Consider the following 22,882-nt stretch of genomic DNA (forward strand, 5'->3'; position numbering starts at 1 on the left):
CATAGTATTTCATAGCGACGCAATTTCTGTGTTAATTCGTTAATGTGTGGGAGCGAGGGATGCAGTAAAGTGCGAATAGATCAGCGGAAAGGAGATACTCGTATCCCAAAAGAAAATCCTGTTGATTCCATAGAATTGTTACTCGATTTAGAAGGAGAAGTCATGGAACACATAGTATTTCATAGAGGCGCAATTTCTGTGTTAATTCGTCAATGTGAGGGAGCGAGGGATGCACTAAATAAGGAATAGTGCATCGGAAAGAAGATACTCGTATCCCAAAAGAAAATCCTGTAGTTTCCATAGAAACGATACTCGATTTTGAAGGAGTACCCATAGAACCCACAGTACTTCATAGCGACGCTATTTCTGTGTTAATTCGTCAATGAGAGAGAGCGAGGGTTGGAGTAAAGAACGAATAGTGCATCGGAAAGGATATACTCGTCTCCCGAAAGAAAATCCTGTCGGTTCCATAGAAACGAGATTCGATTTAGCAAAAGAAGTCATGTAACACATAGTATTTCATAGCGATGCAATTTCTGCGTTAATTCGTCAATGTGGGGGAGCGAGGGTTGCAGTAAAGAACGAATTGTGCATCGGAAAGGAGAAACTCGTATCTCAAAAGAAAACATGTTGTTTCCATAGAAACGAGACTCGATTTAGCAGGAGAAGTCATAGAGCCCATAGTATTTCATATCGACGCAATTTCTGTGTTAATTCGTCAATGTGAGGGGCGAAGGTTGCAGTAAAGAACGATTAGTGCATTGGAAATGTGATACTCGTATCCCAAAAGAAAATCCAGTCGTTTCCATAGAATCGAGACTCGATTTAGCAGGAGAAGTCATAGATCCCACAGTATTTCATAGCGACGCAATTTCTGTGTTAATTCGTCAATGTGAGGGAGCGAGGGATTTAGCAAAGAAGGAATAGTGCATCGGAAAGGAAATACTCGAATCCCAAAAGGAAATCCTTTCGTTTCCATAGAAACGGGACTCGATTTAGCAGGAGTAGTCACAGAACCCATAGTATTTCATAGCGACGCATATTCCGTGTTAATTTGTCAATGTGAGGGAGCGAGGGATGTAGTAAAGAAAGAATAGTGCATCGGAAAGGAGATACTCGGTCCCAAAAGGATATCCTGTAGTTTACATAAAAACGTTACTCGATTTAGATGGAGAAGTCATAGAACCCATAGTATTTCATAGCGACGCAAATTCTGTGTTAATTCGTCGATTGAGGGAGCGAGGGTTAAAGTGAAGAACGAATAGTGCATTGGAAAGGAGCTACTCGTATCCCAAAAGATAATCCTGTCGTTTCCATTGAAACGAGACTCGATTTAGTAGGAGAAGTCGTAGAACCGATAGTATTTCATAGCGACGCAATTTCTGTGTTGATTCGTCAATGTGAGGGAGCGAGGGATGCAGTAAAGACGGAATAGTGCATCGGAAAGGATATACTCGTATCCCAAGAGATATTCCAGTCGTTTCCATAGAAACGAGACTCGAATTAGCAGGAGAAGTCATAGAACCAATAGAACGTCATATCGACGCAATTTCTGTGTTAATTTTCAATATGTGGGAGTGAGTGTTTTAGTAAAGAAGGAATAGAGCATCGGATAGGAGATAATCGTATCCCAACAGAAAAAAAAAACCTGTCGTTTTTAAAGGAACGAGACTCGATTTAGAAGGAGAAGTCATAGAACCCATAGTATTTCATAGCGACGCAATTTCTGTGTAAATTCGTCAATGTGAGGGAGCGAGGGATGCAGTAAAGAAGGAATTGTGCATCGGAAAGGAGATACTCGTATCCCAAAAGATTATCCTGTCGTTTCCGTAGAAACGTTACTTGATTTAGAAGGAGAAGACATAGATTCAATAGTATTTCATAGCTATGCAATTTCTGAGTTAGTTCGTCAATTTGAGGGAGCGAGGGTTGCAGTAAAGAACGAATAGTGATTCGGAAAGGAGTTACGCGTATCTCAAAAGAAAATCATGTGGTTTCCAGAGAAACGAGACTCGATTTAGCAGAAGAAGGCATAGAACCCATAGTATTTCATATCGACGCAATTTCTGTGTTAATTCGTCAATGAGAGGGGCGAAGGTTGCAGTAAAGAACGATTAGTGCATTGGAAATGTGATACTCGTATCCCAAAAGAAAATCCAGTCGTTTCCATAGAATCGAGACTCGATTAGCAGCAGAAGTCATAGAACCCACAGTATTTCATAGCGACGCAATTTCTGTGTTAATTCGTCAATGTGAGGGAGCGAGGGATGGAGCAAAGCAGGAATAGTGCATCGGAAAGGAAATACTCGTATCCCTAAAGAAAATCCAGTCGTTTCCATAGAAACGAGACTCGATTTAGCAGGAGAAGTCACAGAACCCAAAGTGTTTCATAGCGACGTAATTTCTGTGTTAATTCGTCTATGTGAGGCAGCGAGGAATGCAGTAAAGAACGAATAGATCATCGGAAAAGAGATACTCGTATCCCAAAAGAATATCCTGTCGTTTCCATAGAAACGAGACTCGATTTAGCAGGAGGAGTCACAGAACCCATAGTATTTCATAGCGACACAATTTCTGTGTTAATTCGTCAATGTGAGGGAACGAGGGATGCAGAAAAGAAAGAATTGTGCATCGGAAATGAGATACTCGGATCTCAAACGGAAATCCTGTCGTTTCCATAAAAACGTTACTCGATTTAGATTGAGAAGTCATAGAACCCATAGTATTCCATAGCGATCCAAGTTCTGCGGTAATTCGTCGATTGAGGGAGCGAGGGTTGTAGTAAAGAACGAATAGTGCATCGGAAAGGAGATACTCGTATCCCCAACGAAAATCATGTCGTTTCCATAGAAACGAGACTCGATTTGGCAGAAGCAGTCATAGAACCCAAAGTATTTCATAGCGACGCAATTTCTGTGTTAATTCGTCAATGTGACGGAGCGAGGGATGCAGTAAAGACGGAATAGTGCGTCGGAAAGGATATACTCGTATCCCAAAAGATAATCCCGTCGTTTCCATAGGAACGAGACTCGATTTAGCATTAGAAGCACATAGTATTTCATAGCGACGCAATTTCTGTGTTAATTTGTTAAAGTGAGGGAGCGATGGATGCAGCAAAGAAGGATTAGTGCATCGGAAGGGAAATACTCGTATCCCAAAAGAAAATCCTGTCGTATCCATAGAAACGAGACTCGATTTAGCAGGAGAAGTAACAGAACCCATAGTATTTCATAGCGACGCAATTTCTGTGTTAATTCGTCAATGTGAGGGAGCGAGGGATGCAGTAAAGAGCGGATAGATCATCGGAAAGGAGATACTCGTATCCCAAAAGAATATCCTGTCGTTTCCATAAAAACGAGACTCGATTTAACAGGAGAACTCATAGAACCCATAGCAAGTGATATCGACGCAATTTCTGTGTTAATTCGTCATTGTGAAAGAGCGAGTGTTGCAGTAAAGAGCGAATAGTGCATCGGAAAGGAGATACTCGTATCCCAAAAGAAAATCCTGTCGTTTCCATAGAAACGAGACTCGATTTAGCAGGAGATGTCATAGAACCCATAGTAATTCATAGCGACGCAATTTCTGTGTTAATTCGTTAGTGTGAGGGAGCGAAAGAAGCAGTTAAGTAGGAATAGTGCATCGGAAAGGAGATTCTCGTATCCCAAAAGAAAATCCTGTTGTTTCTATCGAAACGTTACTCGATTTAGAAGGAGACGTCATAGAACACATAGTATTTCATAGCGACGCAATTTCTGCTTTTATTCGTCAATGTGAGGGAGCGAAGGTTGCAGTAAAAAACGTATAGTGCATCGGAAAAGAGATACTCGTATCCCAAAAGAAAATCCTGACTTTTCCATAGAAACGAGATTCGATTTAGCAGGAGAAGTCATTGAACCCATGGCAATTCATATCGACGCAGTTTCTGTGTTAATTCGTCAATGTGAGGGAGCGAGGGATGCACTAAAGAAGGAATAGTGCATCGGGAAGAAGATACTCGTATCCCAAAAGAAAATCCTGTCGTTTCCATAGAAACGATACTCGATTTAGAAGGAGAAGCCATACAACCAACAGTATTTTATAGCGATGCTATTTCTGTGTTAATTCGTCAATGTGAGGGAGCGAGGGTTGCAATAAAGAACGAATAGTGCATCGGAAAGGAGAAACTCTTCTCCCAAAAGAAAATCCTGTCGTTTCCATAGAAACGAGACTCGATTTAGCAGAAGAAGTCATAGAACACATAATATTTCATAGCGATGCAATTTCTGTGTTAATTCGTCAATGTGAGGGAGTTTGGGATTTAGTAAAGAATTAATAACGCATCGGAAAGGAGATACTCGTATCCCAACAGAAAATCCAGTCGTTTCCAAAGAAACGAAACTCGATTTAGGAGGAGAAGTCATTGTACACATAGTAATTAATAGCGACGCAATTTCTGTGTTAAGTCGTCAATGTGAGGGAGCGTGGGATGCAGTAAAGAAGGAATAGTGCATCGGAATGGAGATACTCGTATGCCAAAAGATAATTCTGTCGTTTCCGTAGAAACGTTACTCGATTTTGAAGGAGAAGACATAGAACCCATAGTATATCATGGCGATGCAATTTCTGTGTGAATTCGTCAATTTGAGGAAGCGAGGGCTGCAGTAAAGGATGAATAGTGCATCAGAAAAGGGGATACTCGTATCCCAAAAGAAAATCCTGACGTTTCCATAGAAATGAGACTCAATTTAGCAGGAGAATTAATAGAACCCATAGTATTTCATAGCGACGCAATTTCTGTGTTAATTCGCCAATGTCAGGCAGCGAGGGATGCAGTAAAAAAGGAATAGTATATCGGAATGGATATACTCGTATCCCAAAAGAAAATCGTTTCGTTTGCATATAAAAGTTACTCGATTTAGAAGAAGAAGTCATAGAACCCATAGTATCTCATAGCGTCTGTAATCTCCCCACGGAAAATTACCCTCTACCACGCAATAATTAATAATGGTCAACCAAATCATCCACATGTATTTACGTTTGAGAAGTATCTGATCAGATTTTCTAGTAATATATGCGCCGACAGCTCGTCGACGCCAAGGTATTTTTCTAGTACGTTTATTCTTTGGAACAACAGAGGTACAGATATGTATGCTTCATGGTTATTATAGTGGGAGAAAGGAACAGCTTCGGAAGTATCGGTTGGGAGATTGTCGGATTGCTTAAGGAGATTTATTTACTCTTCTTCGCGCTAAAGCGAGCTAGGAAAGTTTGTGCCGCTAGCGTGATAGATAAAGAGAAAGAAAACCCTGTAAAAGAAAATTACATGAGACTTGTAACCAACAGAAAACGGAACATGTACGAAAATGGATTCATAATACATTTTTCCTCAGAAATAAGGTTTGTGACCATTTTATTCTAGAGTAAATGATGAATGAGTTCTCTGTCTGAATCACTGATGATTGTCTGGGCCCTGTAATTAATTGGGAAGTTTCAGCTGTGACGAAGAGAGCCAGCAATCTCTGAGTTTTTATAAATCGTCCAGAAAGGCTTCGTCCACATCTGAAATTTTAGATCTGTCGTAAACTGAACGAATTTTTCAAACGATCGATTTTCCCAACTGAATGCAGCGCTTAATAATAATAACAAATGTAAAGATCTTTTCTAGCAAGCCAGCCGCTGAATATTAAGACGAAGGGCTCCACCAGAGATTCTACTAGGCTGATTTCACGTAAATAATGTAGTTAAACTGTACACAGATAAAGGACAGAGGGAGAGAGAGAGAGAGAGAGAGAGAGAGAGCGAATGAAATTCGAGAAATTACTCAGAATCCTCCATTAGCATAACTGTTTGTCTGTCTTTTCACGGATCAGCCTAATAAGAAAACACGAAGCCCTGACTTTATTGTACCGATTTATGTGTGAGGGTGAAAGAGCGATAAAGGCGACAGATACACTTCTGTACAGACAAAACATTACACCAAGTTAGCGGCAAGCTGCATTCATATAGACTTTCAACATTTTCAGAGTAGAATACATTATACGTCGTAATTTCTGTAATAATTCTCCAGTGTGAGGGAGCGAGGGATGCAGTAAAAAAGGAATAGTGCATCGGAAAGGAGATTCATGTATACCAAAAGAATATCCTGTCGTTTCCATTGAAACATGACTCGATTTAGAAGGAGGAGTCATTGAACCCATTGTATTTCATAGCGACGCAATTTCCGTGTCCAATCGTCAATGTGAGGGAGCGAGGGTTGCAATAAAGAACGAATAGTGCATCGGAAAGGAGATACTCGTATCCCAAAAGAAAATCATGTCGTTTCCATAGAAACGAGACTCGATTTGGCAGGAGAAGTCATAGAACCCATAGTACTTCTTAGCCATGCAATTTCTGTGTTAAATCGTCAATGTGAGGGGGTGAGGGAAGCTGTAAAGAAGGAATAGTGCATCGGAAAGGAGAATATCGTATCCCAAAAGAAAGTCCAGTTGTTTCCATTGAAACGTTACTCGATTTAGAAGGAGAAGTCATAGAACTCATAGTATTTCATAGCGACGCTATTTCTGTGTTAACTCCTCATTGTGAGGGAGCGAATGATGCAGAAAAGAAGGAATAGTGCATCGGAAAGGAGATACTCGTATCCCAAAAGAAAATCCTGTCGTTTCCAAAGAAACGAGACTCGATTTAAAAGGACAAGTCGTAGAACCCATAGTATTTCATGGCGACGCAATTTCTGTGCTAATTCGTCAATGTGAGGGAGCGAGGGATGCACTAAAGAAGGAATAGTGCATCGGAAAGAAGATACTCGTATCCCAAAAGAAAATCCTGTCGTTTCCATAGAAACGAGATTCGATTTAGCAGAATAAGTCATAGAACACATGGTATTTAATAGCGATGCAATTTCTGTGTTAATTCGTCAATGTGAGAGAGCGAGGGTTGCAGTAGTTAACGAATAGTGCATCGGAAAGGAGTTGCTCGTATCCCAAAAGAAAATACTGTCGTTTCCATAGAAACGAGACTCGATTTGGCAGGAGAAATCATAGAAATCATAGGATTTCATAGCGACGCAATTTCTGTGTTAATTCGTCAATGTGAGGGAGCGAGGGATGCAGTAAAGAAGCAATAGTGCATCGGAAAGGAGATTATCGTATCCCAAAAGAAACTCCTGTTGTTTCCATAGAAACGTTACTCGATTTAGATGGAGAAGTCGTAGAACAGATAGTATTTCATAGCGAGGCAAGTTCTGTGTTAATTCGTCAATGTGAGGGAGCAAGGGTTGCAGTAAAGAACGAACGGTGCATCGGAAAGGAGAAACTCGTATCTCAAAAGAAAACATGTTGTTTCGATAGAAACGAGACTCGATTTAGCAGGAGAAGTCACAGAACCCAAAGGGTTTCATAGCGACGCAATTTCTGTGTTAATTCGTCTATGTGAGGCAGCGAGGAATGCAGTAAAGAACGAATAGATCATCGGAAAAGAGATACTCGTATCCCAAAAGAATATCCTGTCGTTTCCATAGAATCGAGACTCGATTTAGCAGGAGGAGTCACAGAACCCATAGAATTTCATAGCGACACAATTTCTGTGTTAATTCGCCAATGTGAGGGAACGAGGGATGCAGTAAAGAAAGAATTGTGCATCGGAAATGAGATACTCGGATCCCATACGGAAATCCTGTCGTTTCCATAAAAACGTTACTCGATTTAGATTGAGAAGTCATAGAACCCATAGTATTCCATAGCGACGGAAGTTCTGCAGTAATTCGTCGATTAAGGGAGCGAGGGTTGTAGTAAAGAACGAATAGTGGATCGGAAAGGAGATACTCGCATCCCCAACGAAAATCATGTCGTTTCCATAGAAACGAGACTCGATTTAGCAGAAACAGTCATAGAACCCAAAGTATTTAATAGCGACGCAATTTCTGTGTTAATTCGCCAATGTGACGGAGCGAGGGATGCAGTAAAGACGGAATAGTGCGTCGGAAAGGATATACTCGTATCCCAAAAGATAATCCTGTCGTTTCCATAGGAACGAGACTCGATTTAGCAGGAGAAGTCATAGAACCCATAGTATGTCATATCGACGCAATTTCTGTGTTAATTTGTCAATGTGAGGAAGCGAGGCATTTAGTAAAGAAGGAATAGTGCATCGGAAAGGAGATAATCGTATCCCAAAAGAAAATCCAGTCGTTTCCATAGAAACGAGACTCGATTTAGCATTAGAAGCACATAGTATTTCATAGCGACGCAATTTCTGTGTTAATTTGTCAAAGTGAGGGAGCGATAGACGCAGCAAAGAAGGATTAGTGCATCGGAAGGGATATACTCGTATCCCAAAAGAAAATCCTGTCGTATCCATAGAAACGAGACTCGATTTAGCAGGAGAAGTAACAGAACCCATAGTATTTCATAGCGACGCAATATCTGTGTTAATTCGTCAATGTGAGGGAGCGAGGGATGCAGTAAAGAGCGGATAGATCATCGGAAAGGAGATACTCGTATCCCAAAAGAATATCCTGTCGTTTCCATAAAAACGAGACTCGATTTAACAGGAGAACTCATAGAACCCATAGCAAGTTATATCGACGCAATTTCTGTGTTAATTCGTCATTGTGAAAGAGCGAGTGTTGCAGTAAAGAGCGAATAGTGCATCGGAAAGGAGATACTCGTATCCCAAAAGAAAATCCTGTCGTTTCCATAGAAACGAGACTCGATTTAGCAGGAGAAGTCATAGAACCCATAGTAATTCATAGCGACGCAATTTCTGTGTTAATTCGTCAGTGTGAGGGAGCGAAAGAAGCAGTTAAGTAGGAATAGTGCATCGGAAAGGAGATTCTCGTATCCCAGAAGAAAATCCTGTTGTTTCCATCGAAACGTTACTCGATTTAGAAGGAGAAGTCATAGAACACACAGTATTTCATAGCGACGCAATTTCTGTTTTTATTCGTCAATGTGAGGGAGCGAAGGTTGCAGTAAAAAACGTATAGTGCATCGGAAAGGAGATACTCGTATCCCAAAAGAAAATCCTGACGTTTCCATAGAAACGAGATTCGATTTAGCAGGAGAAGTCATTGAACCCATGGCATTTCATATCGACGCAGTTTCTGTGTTAATTCGTCAATGTGAGGGAGCGAGGGATGCACTAAAGAAGGAATAGTGCATCGGGAAGAAGATACTCGTATCCGAAAAGAAAATCCTGTCGTTTCCATAGAAACGATACTCGATTTAGAAGGAGAAGCCATACAACCAACAGTATTTTATAGCGATGCTATTTCTGTGTTAATTCGTCAATGTGAGGGAGCGAGGGTTGCAATAAAGAACGAATAGTGCATCGGAAAGGAGAAACTCTTCTCCCAAAAGAAAATCCTGTCGTTTCCATAGAAACGAGACTCGATTTAGCAGAAGAAGTCATAGAACACATAGTATTTCATAGCGATGCAATTTCTGTGTTCAATCGTCAATGTGAGGGAGTTAGGGATTTAGTAAAGAATTAATAACGCATCGGAAAGGAGATACTCGTATCCCAACAGAAAATCCAGTCGTTTCCAAAGAAACGAAACTCGATTTAGAAGGAGAAGTCATTGTACACATAGTAATTAATAGCGACGCAATTTCTGTGTTAAGTCGTCAATGTGAGGGAGCGAAGGATGCAGTAAAGAAGGAATAGTGCATCGGAAAGGAGATACTCGTATGCCAAAAGAAAATCCTGTCGTTTCCGTAGAAACGATACTCGATCTTGAAGGAGAAGACATAGAACCCATAGTATATCATGACGATGCAATTTCTGTGTTAATTCGTCAATTTGAGGGAGCGGGGGCTGCAGTAAAGGATGAATAGTGCATCAGAAAAGGGGATACTCGTATCCCAAAAGAAAATCCTGACGTTTCCATAGAAGTGAGACTCGATTTAGCAGGAGAATTAATAGAACCCATAGTATTTCATAGCGACGCAATTTCTGTGTTAATTCGCCAATGTCAGGCAGCGAGGGATGCAGTAAAAAAGGAATAGTATATCGGAATGGAGATACTCGTATCCCAAAAGAAAGTCGTTTCGTTTGCATATAAAGGTTACTCGATTTAGAAGAAGAAGTCATAGAACCCATAGTATCTCATAGCGTCTGTAATCTCCCCACGGAAAATTACCCTCTACCACGCAATAATTAATAATGGTCAACCAAATCATCCACATGTATTTACGTTTGAAAAGTATCTGATCAGATTTTCTAGTAATACATGCGCCGACAGCTCGTCGACGCCAAGGTATTTTTCTAGTACGTTTATTCTTTGGAACAACAGAGGTACAGATATGTATGCTTCATGGTTATTATAGTGGGAGAAAGGAACAGCTTCGGAAGTATCGGTTGGGAGATTGTCGGATTGCTAAAGGAGATTTATTTACTCTTCTTCGCGCTAAAGCGAGCTAGGAAAGTTTGTGCCGCTAGCGTGATAGATAAAGAGAAAGAAAACCCTGTAAAAGAAAATTACATGAGACTTGTAACCAACAGAAAACGGAACATGTACGAAAATGGATTCAATATACATTTTTCCTCAGAAATAAGGTTTGTGACCATTTTATTCTAGAGTGAATGATGAATGAGTTCTCTGTCTGAATCACTGATGATTGTCTGGGCCCTGTAATTAATTGGGAAGTTTCAGCTGTGACGAAGAGAGCCTGCAATCTCTGAGTTTTTATAAATCGTCCAAAAAGGCTTCGTCCACATCTGAAATTTTAGATCTGTCGTAAACTGAACGAATTGTTCAAACGATCGATTTTCCCAACTGAATGCAGCGCTTAATAATAATAAAAAATGTAAAGATCTTTTCTAGCAAGCCAGCCGCTGAATATTAAGACGAAGGGCTCCACCAGAGATTCTACTAGGCTGATTTCACGTAAATAATATAGTTAAACTGTACACAGATAAAGGACAGAGGGAGAGAGAGAGAGAGAGAGAGAGAGAGAGAGCGAATGAAATTCGAGAAATTACTCAGAATCCTCCATTAGCATAATTGTTTGTCTGTCTTTTCACAGATCAGCCTAATAAGAAAACACGAAGCCCTGACTTTATTGTACCGATTTACGTGTGAGGGTGAAAGAGCGATAAAGCGACAGATACACCTCTGTACAGACAAAACATTACACCAAGTTAGCGGCAAGCTGCATTCATATAGACTTTCATCATTTTCAGAGTAGAATACATTATACGTCGTAATTTCTGTAATAATTCTCCAGTGTGAGGGAGCGAGGGATGCAGTAAAAAAGGAATAGTGCATCGGAAAGGAGATTCATGTATACCAAAAGAATATCCTGTCGTTTCCATTGAAACATGACTCGATTTAGAAGGAGGAGTCATTGAACCCATTGTATTTCATAGCGACGCAATTTCCGTGTCCAATCGTCAATGTGAGGGAGCGAGGGTTGCAATAAAGAACGAATAGTGCATCGGATAGGAGATACTCGTATCCCAAAAGAAAATCCTGTCGTTTCCATAGAAACGAGACTCGATTTGGCAGGAGAAGTCATAGAACCCATAGTATTTCTTAGCCATGCAATTTCTGTGTTAAATCGTCAATGTGAGGGGGTGAGGGAAGCTGTAAAGAAGGAATAGTGCAGCGGAATGGAGATTATCGTATCCCAAAAGAAAGTCCAGTTGTTTCCATTGAAACGATACTCGATTTAGAAGGAGAAGTCATAGAACTCATAGTATTTCATAGCGACGCTATTTCTGTGTTAACTCCTCATTGTGAGGGAGCGAATGATGCAGAAAAGAAGGAATAGTGCATCGGAAAGGAGATGCTCGTATCCCAAAAGAAAATCCTGTCGTTTCCAAAGAAACGAGACTCGATTTAGAAGGACAAGTCGTAGAACCCATAGTATTTCATGGCGACGCAATTTCTGTGCTAATTCGTCAATGTGAGGGAGCGAGGGATGCACTAAAGACGGAATAGTGCAAAGGAAAGATGATACTCGTATCCCAAAAGAAAATCCTGTAGTTTCCATAGAAACGATACTCGATTTTGAAGGAGAAGCCATACAACCCACAGTATTTCATAGCGACGTAATTTCTCTATTAATTCGTCAATGTGAGGGAGCGAGTGTTGCAGTAAAGAACAAATAGTGCATCGGATAGGAGATACTCGTATACCAAAAGAAAATCCTGTCGTTTCAATAGAAACGAGACTCGATTTATCAGGAGAAGTCATAGAACCCATAGTTATTCATAGCGACGCAATTTCTGTGTTAATTCGTCAATGTGGGGGAGCGAAAGAAGCAGTTAAGAAGGAATAGTGCATCAGAAAGGAGATACTCGTATCCCAAAAGAAAATCCTGTTGTTTCCATCGAAACGTTACTCGATTTACATGGAGAAGTCATAGAACCCATAGTATTTCATAGCGATGCAATTTCTGTGTTAATTCGTCAATGTGAGGTAGCGAGGGTTGCAGTAAAGAACGATTAGTTCATCGGAAAGTAGTTACTCGTATCCCAAGAGAAAATCCTGTCGTTTCCATAGAAACGAGACTCTATTTGGCTGCGAAGTCATAGAAATCATAGTATTTCATAGCGACGCAATTTCTGTATTAATTCATTAATGTTAGGGAGCGAGGGATGAAGTAAAGAAGGAATAGTGCATCGGAAAAGAGATTATCGTATCGCAAAAGAAAATCCTTTTGTGTCCATAGAAACGTTACTTGATTTAGATGGAGAAATCATAGAACACATAGTATATCATAGCGAGGCAATTTCTGTGTCAATTCGTCAATGTGAGGGAGCGAGGGTTGCAGTAAAAAACGAACAGTGCATCGGAAAGGAGATACTCGTATCCCAAAAGCAAATCCTGTCGTTTCCATAGAAACGAGACTCGATTTAGAAGGAGAAGTCATAGAACCCATAGTGTTTCATAGCGACGTAATTTCTGTGTTAATTCGTCAATGTGAGGGAGCGAGGGTTGCAGTAAAGAACGAACTGTGCATCGGAAAGGAGAAACTCGTATCTCAAAAGAAAACATGTTGATTCCATAGAAACGAGACTCGATTTAGCAGGAGAAGTCATAGAGCCCATAGTATTTCATATCGACGCAATTTCTGTGTTAATTCGTCAATGTGAGGGGCGAAGGTTGCAGTAAAGAACGATTAGTGCATTGGAAATGTGATACTCGTATCCCAAAAGAAAATCCAGTCGTTTCCATAGAATCGAGACTCGACTTAGCAGGAGAAGTCATAGAACCCACAGTATTTCATAGCGACGCAATTTCTGTGTTAATTCGTCAATGTGAGGGAGCGAGGGATGGAGCAAAGCAGGATTAGTGCATCGGAAAGGAAATACTCGTATCCCAAAAGAAAACCCAGTCGTTTCCATAGAAACGAGACTCCATTTAGCAGGAGAAGTCACAGAACCCAAAGTGTTTCATAGCGACGCAATTTCTGTGTTAATTCGTCTATGTGAGGCAGCGAGAAATGCAGTAAAGAACGAATAGATCATCGGAAAAGAGATACTCGTATCCCAAAAGAATATCCTGTCGTTTCCATAGAAACGAGAATCGATTTAGCAGGAGGAGTCACAGAACACATAGTATTTCATAGCGACTCAATTTCTGTGTTAATTCGTCAATGTAAGGGAACGAGGGATGCAGTAAAGAAAGAATTGTGCATCGGAAATGAGATACTCGGATCCCAAACGGAAATCCTGCCGTTTCCATAAAAACGTTACTCGATTTAGATTGAGAAGTCATAGAACCCATAGTATTCCATAGCGACCCAAGTTCTGCGGTAATTCGTCTTTTGAGGGAGCGAGGGTTGTAGTAAAGAACGAATAGTGGATCGGAAAGGAGATACTCGTATCCCCAACGAAAATCATGTCGTTTCCATAGAAACTAGACTCGATTTAGCAGAAGCAGTCATAGAACCCAAAGTATTTCATAGCGACGCAATTTCTGTGTTAATTCGTCAATGTGACGGAGCGAGGGATGCAGTAAAGATGGAATAGTGCGTCGGAAAGGATATACTCGTATCCCAAAAGATAATCCTGTCGTTTCCATAGGAACGAGACTCGATTTAGCAGGAGAAGTCATAGAACCCATAGTATGTCATATCGACGCAATTTCTGTGTTAATTTGTCAAATTGAGGAAGCGAGGTGTTTAGTAAAGAAGGAATAGTGCATCGGAAAGGAGATAATCGTATCCCAAAAGAAAATCCAGTCGTTTCCATAGAAACGAGACTCTATTTAGCATTAGAAGCACATAGTATTTCATAGCGACGCAATTTCTGTGTTAATTTGTCAAAGTGAGGGAGCGATGGATGCAGCAAAGAAGGATTAGTGCACCGGAAGGGAAATACTCGTATCCCAAAAGAAAATCCTGTCGTATCCATAGAAACGAGACTCGATTTAGCAGGAGAAGTAACAGAACCCATAGTATTTCATAGCGACGCAATTTCTGTGTTAATTCGTCAATGTGAGGGAGCGAGGGATGCAGTAAAGAGCGGATAGATCATCGGAAAGGAGATACTCGTATCCCAAAAGAATATTCTGTCGTTTCCATAAAAACGAGACTCGATTTAGCAGGAGAAGTCATAGAACCCATAGTAATTCATAGCGACGCAATTTCAGTGTTAATTCGTCAGTGTGAGGGAGTGAAAGAAGCAGTTAAGTAGGAATAGTGCATCGGAAAGGAGATTCTCGTATCCCAAAAGAAAATCCTGTTGTTTCCATCGAAACGTTACTCGATTTAGAAGGAGAAGTCATAGAACACATAGTATTTCATAGCGACGCAATTTCTGTTTTTATTCATCAATGTGAGGGAGCGAAGGTTGCAGTAAAAAACGTATAGTGCATCGGAAAGGAGATACTCGTATCCCAAAAGAAAATTCTGACGTTTCCATTGAAACGAGATTCGATTTAGCAGGAGAAGTCATTGAACCCATGGCATTTCATATCGACGCAGTTTCTGTGTTAATTCGTCAATGTGAGATAGCGAGGGATGCACTAAATAAGGAATAGTGCATCGGGAAGAAGATACTCGTATCCCAAAAGAAAATCCTGTCGTTTCCATAGAAACGATACTCGATTTAGAAGGAGAAGCCATACAACCTACAGTATTTTATAGCGATGCTATTTCTGTGTTAATTCGTCAATGTGAGGGAGCGAGGGATGCAGTAAAGAAGGAATAGTGCATCGGAAAGGAGATACTCGTATCCCAAAAGGAAATCCTGTCGTTTCCGTAGAAACGTTACTCGATTTTGAAGGAGAAGACATAGAACCCATAGTATATCATGACGATGCAATTCCTGTGTTAATTCGTCAATTTGAGGGAGCGAGGGCTGCAGTAAAGGATGAATAGTGCATCAGAAAAGGGGATACTCGTATCCCGAAAGAAAATCCTGACGTTTCCATAGAAGTGAGACTCGATTTTGCAGGAGAATTAATAGAACCCATAGTATTTCATAGCGACGCAATTTCTGTGTTAATTCGCCAATGTCAGGCAGCGAGGGATGCAGTAAAAAAGGAATAGTATATCGGAATGGAGATACTCGTATCCCAAAAGAAAATCGTTTCGTTTGCATATAAAGGTTACTCGATTTAGAAGAAGAAGTCATAGAACCCATAGTATCTCATAGCGTCTGTAATCTCCCCACGGAAAATTACCCTCTACCACGCAATAATTAATAATGGTCAACCAAATCATCCACATGTATTTACGTTTGAAAAGTATCTGATCAGATTTTCTAGTAATATATGCGCCGACAGCTCGTCGACGCCAAGGTATTTTTCTAGTACGTTTATTCTTTGGAACAACAGAGGTACAGATATGTATGCTTCATGGTTATTATAGTGGGAGAAAGGAACAACTTCGGAAGTATCGGTTGGGAGATTGTCGGATTGCTAAAGGAGATTTATTTACTCTTCTTCGCGCTAAAGCGAGCTAGGAAAGATTGTGCTGCTAGCGTGATAGATAAAGAGAAAGAAAACCCTGTAAAAGAAAATTACATGAGACTTGTAACCAACAGAAAACGGAACATGTACGAAAATGGATTCAATATACATTTTTCCTCAGAAATAAGGTTTGTGACCATTTTATTCTAGAGTGAATGATGAATGAGTTCTCTGTCTGAATCACTGATGATTGTCTGGGCCCTGTAATTAATTGGGAAGTTTCAGCTGTGACGAAGAGAGCCTGCAATCTCTGAGTTTTTATAAATCGTCCAAAAAGGCTTCGTCCACATCTGAAATTTTAGATCTGTCGTAAACTGAACGAATTGTTCAAACGATCGATTTTCCCAACTGAATGCAGCGCTTAATAATAATAAAAAATGTAAAGATCTTTTCTAGCAAGCCAGCCGCTGAATATTAAGACGAAGGGCTCCACCAGAGATTCTACTAGGCTGATTTCACGTAAATAATATAGTTAAACTGTACACAGATAAAGGACAGAGGGAGAGAGAGAGAGAGAGAGAGAGAGCGAATGAAATTCGAGAAATTACTCAGAATCCTCCATTAGCATAATTGTTTGTCTGTCTTTTCACGGATCAGCCTAATAAGAAAACACGAAGCCCTGACTTTATTGTACCGATTTATGTGTGAGGGTGAAAGAGCGATAAAGGCGACAGATACACTTCTGTACAGACAAAACATTACACCAAGTTAGCGGCAAGCTGCATTCATATAGACTTTCATCATTTTCAGAGTAGAATACATTATACGTCGTAATTTCTGTAATAATTCTCCAGTGTGAGGGAGCGAGGGATGCAGTAAAAAAGGAATAGTGCATCGGAAAGGAGATTCATGTATACCAAAAGAATTTCCGGTCGTTTCCACTGAAACATGACTCGATTTAGAAGGAGGAGTCATTGAACCCATTGTATTTCATAGCGACGCAATTTCCGTGTCCAATCGTCAATGTGAGGGAGCGAGGGTTGCAATAATGAACGAATAGTGCATCGGAAAGGAGATACTCGTATCCCAAAAGAAAATCATGTCGTTTCCATAGAAACGAGACTCGATGTGGCAGGAGAAGTCATAGAACCCATAGTATTTCTTAGCCATGCAATTTCTGTGCTAAATCGTCAATGTGAGGGGGAGAGGGAAGCTGTAAAGAAGGAATAGTGCATCGGAAAGGAGAATATCGTATCCCAAAAGAAAGTCCAGTTGTTTCCATTGAAACGTTACTCGATTTAGAAGGAGAAGTCATAGAACTCATAGTATTTCATAGCGACGCTATTTCTGTGTTAACTCCTCATTGTGAGGGAGCGAATGATGCAGAAAAGAAGGAATAGTGCATCGGAAAGGAGATACTCGTATCCCAAAAGAAAATCCTGTCGTTTCCAAAGAAACGAGACTCGATTTAAAAGGACAAGTCGTAGAACCCATAGTATTTCATGGCGACGCAATTTCTGTGCTAATTCGTCAATGTGAGGGAGCGAGGGATGCACTAAAGAAGGAATAGTGCATCGGAAAGAAGATACTCGTATCCCAAAAGAAAATCCTGTCGTTTCCATAGAAACGAGATTCGATTTAGCAGAATAAGTCATAGAACACATGGTATTTAATAGCGATGCAATTTCTGTGTTAATTCGTCAATGTGAGAGAGCGAGGGTTGCAGTAGTTAACGAATAGTGCATCGGAAAGGAGTTACTCGTATCCCAAAAGAAAATACTGTCGTTTCCATAGAAACGAGACTCGATTTGGCAGGAGAAATCATAGAAATCATAGGATTTCATAGCGACGCAATTTCTGTGTTAATTCGTCAATGTGAGGGAGCGAGGGATGCAGTAAAGAAGCAATAGTGCATCGGAAAGGAGATTATCGTATCCCAAAAGAAACTCCTGTTGTTTCCATAGAAACGTTACTCGATTTAGATGGAGAAGTCGTAGAACAGATAGTATTTCATAGCGAGGCAAGTTCTGTGTTAATTCGTCAATGTGAGGGAGCAAGGGTTGCAGTAAAGAACGAACGGTGCATCGGAAAGGAGAAACTCGTATCTCAAAAGAAAACATGTTGTTTCGATAGAAACGAGACTCGATTTAGCAGGAGAAGTCACAGAACCCAAAGGGTTTCATAGCGACGCAATTTCTGTGTTAATTCGTCTATGTGAGGCAGCGAGGAATGCAGTAAAGAACGAATAGATCATCGGAAAAGAGATACTCGTATCCCAAAAGAATATCCTGTCGTTTCCATAGAATCGAGACTCGATTTAGCAGGAGGAGTCACAGAACCCATAGAATTTCATAGCGACACAATTTCTGTGTTAATTCGCCAATGTGAGGGAACGAGGGATGCAGTAAAGAAAGAATTGTGCATCGGAAATGAGATACTCGGATCCCATACGGAAATCCTGTCGTTTCCATAAAAACGTTACTCGATTTAGATTGAGAAGTCATAGAACCCATAGTATTCCATAGCGACGGAAGTTCTGCAGTAATTCGTCGATTAAGGGAGCGAGGGTTGTAGTAAAGAACGAATAGTGGATCGGAAAGGAGATACTCGCATCCCCAACGAAAATCATGTCGTTTCCATAGAAACGAGACTCGATTTAGCAGAAACAGTCATAGAACCCAAAGTATTTAATAGCGACGCAATTTCTGTGTTAATTCGCCAATGTGACGGAGCGAGGGATGCAGTAAAGACGGAATAGTGCGTCGGAAAGGATATACTCGTATCCCAAAAGATAATCCTGTCGTTTCCATAGGAACGAGACTCGATTTAGCAGGAGAAGTCATAGAACCCATAGTATGTCATATCGACGCAATTTCTGTGTTAATTTGTCAATGTGAGGAAGCGAGGCATTTAGTAAAGAAGGAATAGTGCATCGGAAAGGAGATAATCGTATCCCAAAAGAAAATCCAGTCGTTTCCATAGAAACGAGACTCGATTTAGCATTAGAAGCACATAGTATTTCATAGCGACGCAATTTCTGTGTTAATTTGTCAAAGTGAGGGAGCGATAGACGCAGCAAAGAAGGATTAGTGCATCGGAAGGGATATACTCGTATCCCAAAAGAAAATCCTGTCGTATCCATAGAAACGAGACTCGATTTAGCAGGAGAAGTAACAGAACCCATAGTATTTCATAGCGACGCAATATCTGTGTTAATTCGTCAATGTGAGGGAGCGAGGGATGCAGTAAAGAGCGGATAGATCATCGGAAAGGAGATACTCGTATCCCAAAAGAATATCCTGTCGTTTCCATAAAAACGAGACTCGATTTAACAGGAGAACTCATAGAACCCATAGCAAGTTATATCGACGCAATTTCTGTGTTAATTCGTCATTGTGAAAGAGCGAGTGTTGCAGTAAAGAGCGAATAGTGCATCGGAAAGGAGATACTCGTATCCCAAAAGAAAATCCTGTCGTTTCCATAGAAACGAGACTCGATTTAGCAGGAGAAGTCATAGAACCCATAGTAATTCATAGCGACGCAATTTCTGTGTTAATTCGTCAGTGTGAGGGAGCGAAAGAAGCAGTTAAGTAGGAATAGTGCATCGGAAAGGAGATTCTCGTATCCCAGAAGAAAATCCTGTTGTTTCCATCGAAACGTTACTCGATTTAGAAGGAGAAGTCATAGAACACACAGTATTTCATAGCGACGCAATTTCTGTTTTTATTCGTCAATGTGAGGGAGCGAAGGTTGCAGTAAAAAACGTATAGTGCATCGGAAAGGAGATACTCGTATCCCAAAAGAAAATCCTGACGTTTCCATAGAAACGAGATTCGATTTAGCAGGAGAAGTCATTGAACCCATGGCATTTCATATCGACGCAGTTTCTGTGTTAATTCGTCAATGTGAGGGAGCGAGGGATGCACTAAAGAAGGAATAGTGCATCGGGAAGAAGATACTCGTATCCGAAAAGAAAATCCTGTCGTTTCCATAGAAACGATACTCGATTTAGAAGGAGAAGCCATACAACCAACAGTATTTTATAGCGATGCTATTTCTGTGTTAATTCGTCAATGTGAGGGAGCGAGGGTTGCAATAAAGAACGAATAGTGCATCGGAAAGGAGAAACTCTTCTCCCAAAAGAAAATCCTGTCGTTTCCATAGAAACGAGACTCGATTTAGCAGAAGAAGTCATAGAACACATAGTATTTCATAGCGATGCAATTTCTGTGTTCAATCGTCAATGTGAGGGAGTTAGGGATTTAGTAAAGAATTAATAACGCATCGGAAAGGAGATACTCGTATCCCAACAGAAAATCCAGTCGTTTCCAAAGAAACGAAACTCGATTTAGAAGGAGAAGTCATTGTACACATAGTAATTAATAGCGACGCAATTTCTGTGTTAAGTCGTCAATGTGAGGGAGCGAAGGATGCAGTAAAGAAGGAATAGTGCATCGGAAAGGAGATACTCGTATGCCAAAAGAAAATCCTGTCGTTTCCGTAGAAACGATACTCGATCTTGAAGGAGAAGACATAGAACCCATAGTATATCATGACGATGCAATTTCTGTGTTAATTCGTCAATTTGAGGGAGCGGGGGCTGCAGTAAAGGATGAATAGTGCATCAGAAAAGGGGATACTCGTATCCCAAAAGAAAATCCTGACGTTTCCATAGAAGTGAGACTCGATTTAGCAGGAGAATTAATAGAACCCATAGTATTTCATAGCGACGCAATTTCTGTGTTAATTCGCCAATGTCAGGCAGCGAGGGATGCAGTAAAAAAGGAATAGTATATCGGAATGGAGATACTCGTATCCCAAAAGAAAGTCGTTTCGTTTGCATATAAAGGTTACTCGATTTAGAAGAAGAAGTCATAGAACCCATAGTATCTCATAGCGTCTGTAATCTCCCCACGGAAAATTACCCTCTACCACGCAATAATTAATAATGGTCAACCAAATCATCCACATGTATTTACGTTTGAAAAGTATCTGATCAGATTTTCTAGTAATACATGCGCCGACAGCTCGTCGACGCCAAGGTATTTTTCTAGTACGTTTATTCTTTGGAACAACAGAGGTACAGATATGTATGCTTCATGGTTATTATAGTGGGAGAAAGGAACAGCTTCGGAAGTATCGGTTGGGAGATTGTCGGATTGCTAAAGGAGATTTATTTACTCTTCTTCGCGCTAAAGCGAGCTAGGAAAGTTTGTGCCGCTAGCGTGATAGATAAAGAGAAAGAAAACCCTGTAAAAGAAAATTACATGAGACTTGTAACCAACAGAAAACGGAACATGTACGAAAATGGATTCAATATACATTTTTCCTCAGAAATAAGGTTTGTGACCATTTTATTCTAGAGTGAATGATGAATGAGTTCTCTGTCTGAATCACTGATGATTGTCTGGGCCCTGTAATTAATTGGGAAGTTTCAGCTGTGACGAAGAGAGCCTGCAATCTCTGAGTTTTTATAAATCGTCCAAAAAGGCTTCGTCCACATCTGAAATTTTAGATCTGTCGTAAACTGAACGAATTGTTCAAACGATCGATTTTCCCAACTGAATGCAGCGCTTAATAATAATAAAAAATGTAAAGATCTTTTCTAGCAAGCCAGCCGCTGAATATTAAGACGAAGGGCTCCACCAGAGATTCTACTAGGCTGATTTCACGTAAATAATATAGTTAAACTGTACACAGATAAAGGACAGAGGGAGAGAGAGAGAGAGAGAGAGAGAGAGAGAGCGAATGAAATTCGAGAAATTACTCAGAATCCTCCATTAGCATAATTGTTTGTCTGTCTTTTCACAGATCAGCCTAATAAGAAAACACGAAGCCCTGACTTTATTGTACCGATTTACGTGTGAGGGTGAAAGAGCGATAAAGCGACAGATACACCTCTGTACAGACAAAACATTACACCAAGTTAGCGGCAAGCTGCATTCATATAGACTTTCATCATTTTCAGAGTAGAATACATTATACGTCGTAATTTCTGTAATAATTCTCCAGTGTGAGGGAGCGAGGGATGCAGTAAAAAAGGAATAGTGCATCGGAAAGGAGATTCATGTATACCAAAAGAATATCCTGTCGTTTCCATTGAAACATGACTCGATTTAGAAGGAGGAGTCATTGAACCCATTGTATTTCATAGCGACGCAATTTCCGTGTCCAATCGTCAATGTGAGGGAGCGAGGGTTGCAATAAAGAACGAATAGTGCATCGGATAGGAGATACTCGTATCCCAAAAGAAAATCCTGTCGTTTCCATAGAAACGAGACTCGATTTGGCAGGAGAAGTCATAGAACCCATAGTATTTCTTAGCCATGCAATTTCTGTGTTAAATCGTCAATGTGAGGGGGTGAGGGAAGCTGTAAAGAAGGAATAGTGCAGCGGAATGGAGATTATCGTATCCCAAAAGAAAGTCCAGTTGTTTCCATTGAAACGATACTCGATTTAGAAGGAGAAGTCATAGAACTCATAGTATTTCATAGCGACGCTATTTCTGTGTTAACTCCTCATTGTGAGGGAGCGAATGATGCAGAAAAGAAGGAATAGTGCATCGGAAAGGAGATGCTCGTATCCCAAAAGAAAATCCTGTCGTTTCCAAAGAAACGAGACTCGATTTAGAAGGACAAGTCGTAGAACCCATAGTATTTCATGGCGACGCAATTTCTGTGCTAATTCGTCAATGTGAGGGAGCGAGGGATGCACTAAAGACGGAATAGTGCAAAGGAAAGATGATACTCGTATCCCAAAAGAAAATCCTGTAGTTTCCATAGAAACGATACTCGATTTTGAAGGAGAAGCCATACAACCCACAGTATTTCATAGCGACGTAATTTCTCTATTAATTCGTCAATGTGAGGGAGCGAGTGTTGCAGTAAAGAACAAATAGTGCATCGGATAGGAGATACTCGTATACCAAAAGAAAATCCTGTCGTTTCAATAGAAACGAGACTCGATTTATCAGGAGAAGTCATAGAACCCATAGTTATTCATAGCGACGCAATTTCTGTGTTAATTCGTCAATGTGGG

The sequence above is a fragment of the Schistocerca piceifrons genome, chromosome 3 (genome assembly GCF_021461385.2).
Source record: "Schistocerca piceifrons isolate TAMUIC-IGC-003096 chromosome 3, iqSchPice1.1, whole genome shotgun sequence".
Lineage (NCBI taxonomy): Eukaryota > Metazoa > Arthropoda > Insecta > Orthoptera > Acrididae > Schistocerca > Schistocerca piceifrons.